We start from the raw sequence: 6000 nt of genomic DNA on the forward strand, positions 1-6000 counted from the left end.
AAGAATTGAATTAAACATGCTTAAAATTACATACTTGCATTTGATTTCATTACGTACTAATGATTACATACATCAAGTTTATTACAATAACTCATTCAATAACCCCATATTTACCATTACAAAATCTAACAACTTATAATATTTCAATTACATTGCCTTTAAATTACAGGATAACATATGAATTAACTAGAAGATCATATAATGAGTTACATAGTTTACAACATGCCAAGAAGGCATGATAATACAAATGATGCAACTAAACTCATAAGGTTCAAATAGGTACAATAATGAATCCAAGGAGTACAAAGGAAATCCAACTGGAACAAGGAGATGATCAAGTCCAAAGAGCAACTAAAACATTTGCAAAGACAACCCTCGCAAGAAGGAAGCGGACATGATATCGATGGAAAGTGGCACTACCACCCGACCATGTGGCTCAAAAAGAACCACCCCACCATGCTAGGAGATAGTGCTAAGACCCACTAGAAAACAAGGAAAGAATGCATGGTCTCACAAAACATCGAATCAACTCACAAACAGAAACTCATAGAACATGACTTCACATCATAACAGGGAAATCAACAAGACTATACACTAGTGACCATAAGGGAAGAGTGTCATCACATAGCTTGATATGGTTATCCTAGAAGGCCTCCATAGGTCCCAGCCCCCATCATGAGCTATCTTGGTAACCTCTCCCAAACCCCCGGCCCCATCCAAGTCTCATGTGGACCCAAACAATCCTTTAATGAGGACAAGGTTGTTGGTTTGCCATTCCAAGCCTTCTCGCTGCATCCTAAGTTTATACTAGCACTCAACCATGAGTGAGGCATAATTATCTTAATTAGTGTTTCATCTACCAAGCCCCCTAAATATTATTAAGTTACCACTTACTTAAACAACCTTTTGATGGGCTGCGTGCAGCTAACCACTTTGGGCACGACCCCCAATCAAAAGCCACTCTCCCATGTGACACTAACCAAAAACACACGAACTCCCAAAACCAAGGTATACACATGAAAGAGTACACGAAGTTCATACCGTAGAAAACCACTTGGCCGAAATCAACTCTCCCATAAGGTTAACCAATTGACAAAATATGGACCCGAGAAATGCACAACCATGAAAACCACCATATGACCACATTTAATAAACTGATCGATCTTGCATTTTTTAGAACAAATGTGAATATAGTAATTAAACATGCACATCTATTTCCAATTTCGTTTAATAATGCCAATCGACCCAGATTTTCCTAATTCCTCTATTTTTCCCAAAATACCACATTTTAAGGAAATTCACCATTTCACAATAGATAAAAATAAATATATCATTTATATAATTATAAATATAAGCCCATACATATAAAAATATAAATAAAATCTATTTATCCATTAAACAAATATTAATATCTTTCCCAATAAAAATATTCCTTTTCATTTTTCCATAAAATAAATAAATAAATAAAATCTCTATTATATTTTTTTTTCTAATATTTATTGAATCTCATTTGAAATAAGCAAAACTAAAAAAGGCACTGTTAAACTCCTCAATTAGTAAATAGACCAATCTTGCATTTTTTAGAACAAATGTGAATATAGTAATTAAACATGCAAATCTATTTCCAATTTCGTTTAATAATGCCAATCGACCCAGATTTTCCTAATTCCTCTATTTTTCCCCAAATACCACATTTTAAGGAAAATCACCATTTCACAATAGATAAAAATAAATATATCATTTATATAATTATAAATATAAGTCTATACATATAAAAATATAAATAAAATCTATTTATCCATCAAACGAATATTAATATCTTTCTCAATAAAAATATTCCTTTTCATTTTTCCATAAAATAAATAAAATCTCTATTCTATTTTTTTTCTAATATTTATTGAATCTCATTTGAAATAAGCAAAACTAAAAAAGGCATTGTTGAATCTCTAAATTAAACTTTTAAACTCCTCACGTATGGGGAAGGCACTATTTTGGTGTGTGAATCAAGTACAATGAATTCATGTATGAGACAACTCAAGTACTTCAAAGGAACTGTAGCTCATGCATGTGGCAGATGTAACTATAACAATTCAAATGCAAATGAACTGTAGTACTTCAAAGGAACTGTAGCTCATGCATGTGGCAGATGCAACTATAACAATTCAAATTTTGTATATTCCATTATCCGGTTGTAGGCCAATTTTTTTGTATTCAGACAGTGAGTCCAAACCGGTAGTGAGCCACCCCTTGTATTGTGTAACCGGATACATAATACATCATTCTAGAGAGAACTATCTCTCCGTGGTTTTTCTCATATTAGGTTTTCCACATATATAAATCTAGTGTTATGTGTCTATTTCATTTACTACATTTAAATTATGTTATGTGATTGGTTAGTTAGAAGTTTTAATAAGTTCAAGGGAATATTGATTCACCCCTCCCCTCTCAGTATTCCTGATATTCAACAGAATATACAAATAAAATTTATATGGTAAAGAAAGAAAGTATTTACAATAGGTATTATTTAATAAAAATAAAAAATAAGTCAGAGATATTTCTCACATTATTTGGTTTTTTGAATATGTAATAATGTGGGCAATAAACATAATATTGTGGATATTAATGTCCATTTTGTGGAAATTGGAAGGATGGAAGATAATTACTTTGAAATGAATCGCATAAAGAGAATAATTTTAAAATGTATTTTTTTTCTTTTTATGTGAATTTACAAACTATATAAAACTGGAAGCAATAATAGAATAATATAGTGCATCAAAAGAAATATTTTTTTGTACAAGTTGAGCCTATTAAAAAGGAAAAGAGATATAATGAACATGCAAATAATATATTTGTGTTAGATGACCAATTGTTTGTCATTCTATATTGAATACTTTTGCCTTTTTGTAATTAATAAAAATGAACATAAAGGCACAATTGTGTAAATGATATGCAAGTCCAAAAAAGATTGAAGAAATAAATAAGGGTATAAACCTAGAGTTTTTGTAACACTTTTTTATTGTTTGAAGAGTTTGCATGTGATAATGTCGTTAAGTGTGTCTCCTCTTATTTTTTATGTGTTTTTGATAAGCAACATATGGGCTTTGTTATATGTATGCATATCTTTGGAATGTGAAGGTAGGGTGTATGTGAAGACTTGCAAGTTCACAGACTCTTAAAATGGTTGTGAGAGTCAATCCCTACTAGTCAATGTTGTCGATGTTGATTTTATTTCCCTTTGAAGTTTAAGGCCTTGTGATTTGTGTATTGTTAAGGCCTATTCTATTTTTAGTGGTATTTGATGGTGAAAACCATGGCTCATATGTTTATAGGGATATTTATGTGTTGTTGTGATCCCAAGCTCTGATCTTATGTAATTTTTGAACTAAACAACAACAAATAAGGAAAGTTGAGATGGTTTTTTATCATCCTTGTATATGATTGCTTTGACATATCCAAGTGCACCATTCACAAGTCATGTTTCCACTCATAAATGTGAACATTACATAGCCTCTTGTACAATACATAAGAGGATCTTAGATTCAAATTGTTCTTCATCTATATTTGAGCATGTCAATCTCCTAAGTTGTTTTTGCAATGGATAGAGCAACTAGCTTTGCTATTAAAGACAACAACATGTGTTTATTATGTAGTGAAAACATTTAGTTTGTTTCAAATAGATGAATGAAGGATAAGAAAATAGATATGTCTTTAGAGGTGAGTGACAAACTTAATTATGACATTAGAAGTTTCCAATCTCTAATTGTACGCTTTGCATTTCGTAAATTCGAGAGGAGTGCACAAAAATCAATTTGGATAGGCTCTTGTCTGATTTGACAAAATACTCTATTCTTAATGTTATAGATTTTGCAAAGCCATGCTCTAGTTTCCCCCCATAGGAAGCATGGGGGCTTCACTGTCTAGGCAATATTATATCACGTGCATTCATATTGGGGAGTTTAATATCCCAAAAATGAGGATACAATATATTGCCTATTGGTGAAAATGGGGGGTTTTTTGATTTGAGCTATGAAAAAATATAATATTTGTTAAAAATAGGGGGCTTTTAATTTAGGCCATGTATTGGAAGGGGGTGACAAAAAGGGTGTTTAGGGAAATGCTTTTTGAAAATAGGGGGATTATTTAGTATTCCATGAACACACTTGCTATAACTCAGGTTCACTAAGTGAATCCCTTGAGATAGAAAGTTGAAGCATAAATAGGGATGTCCTTGATTGGTGACAAGTTGGCCTAAGTCATCGAAGAGAATGATTGATAATCCTCCAAATGTGATGTGGTTATAACTAGGGAATGCTTCACATGACTTAATATCAATTTGTTGTAGCACTTTGGATTGATGAAGCCCATTTCATCTATTAGAATGTATCAAATCAAGTACATGCATTTTTAGAAGGTTGCAAATGTTTTTCCTTATAGGGGCTCATTTCTCTGATTGGTATTCAAAGGGTAGAATAAATTTTCAATACTTGTATGTTGATGTTGTGATACTTATTGATCCAAGAAGCAATAATGGTGATTGGTCATTTGGTGTTGACCTCATGAATGTAGACTTGATGTTTGTTATTAGGTGCATCTTTCCTATCCTTGTAATTCCTTGAATAGTTATGTTTAGCAATGACTAGAAAGTATTGGCATATAGATGTGACAAAACTATATCATATGTCTTTTGTTGCTAAATAGATAGGTTATTTTGGGTGTGGTGATTTAAAACATGGTGGGCTTGAAATGTTGGACAATTGAAGTGTATGAAAGTAGTATCTATTATTTTTTAAGTGGATTGAAGTGGTATTCTCCCCAATTGATGCAGGAGCATCAATCTACTTTTGGCCTTTTTGCTTTTCTATTTCGGTTTGGTAATTTTTGTTCAATTTTAGTTTGGCTAAGCATTGGTTCTATGCTTCCGTTGAGATATGGTTATGAAGAGTTTGGTGGCATTGGTGAAAAACCATTATGTAGAGAACCAGAAATAGGTGTGGAATGGTTGAAAGACAATGGGAGAGGATTGATTGAAAAAGTAGAGAAAGGAGACGCAACTGTCGAGAGGAGAGACTTTGAGCTATTGAAAAATAATAAAACCAAACGATCGATACAAAGGAGAGTGGGATAGCAAAAATGGATTAGGGATAAAGGAAGGGAGGACCGATCAAGTGAGTTTTGGAAAAGGTCAAATGAGAGAGAGGATTTTCTCTTTTGCAGAATGTGTCAAAATAGAAATTGCAAGTAAAGAGAAGAGAAATATGAATGGTATGGAGAGTAGCATTGTATAGTTTGAGATAGAGATCAAACACGACAAATCAAAGAAGAATTGACACAAAAGATTAGAGATTGTTTTTATTTTGGTTTTTGTTTATAATGACAAAATATACAAGTTGCAGTCGAGTCGTGGTGTTCAATGTTTATTTTTTGGTTTGTGATGTCTAGATAACAATAGCAATCAATTATTGTAGACATTTGCCTACATCTTACTAAAATATGATAAACATCCAAGTGTAGTTTCCTTGTTCTATTGTTTGTCTCAAGACAAGTGTTGTGTATATGATACATTTCTTGCCTTTACATAAGCGCATTGAAAATACTTTGTTAGTTCTTATTACGTACAAGGTTATGTTACTAGTTACTAAGATTGCCATTAGTCTTATGTTCAAAGTTATTCTATATACTCTAGTTGGTTAACTCTACTGAAATATTCAGTCGGTATGCACAACGCAGTCGGTAATAGAAGAAACTAGTCACAAAGCCCAATAAGCATCGAGCTGTCTATCGAGTATCTTTTCATGTCTATCGAGCAACAAAGATGACACACCGAGTTGATATACACCAAGTGAAACGTGTTACCAGATTCATTGAACCTGGACATACATATGGAAACATGCGAGGTACATAGAATCGTTATCGCATTGGAAATTGCACTTAAAGATTGTGTATGATTTTGAGGTCATCTAACCAATGCAGTATTTTACATGGTTATTCATTTGATAAACA

Source organism: Cryptomeria japonica, chromosome 5 (assembly GCF_030272615.1).
Source record: "Cryptomeria japonica chromosome 5, Sugi_1.0, whole genome shotgun sequence".
Lineage (NCBI taxonomy): Eukaryota > Viridiplantae > Streptophyta > Pinopsida > Cupressales > Cupressaceae > Cryptomeria > Cryptomeria japonica.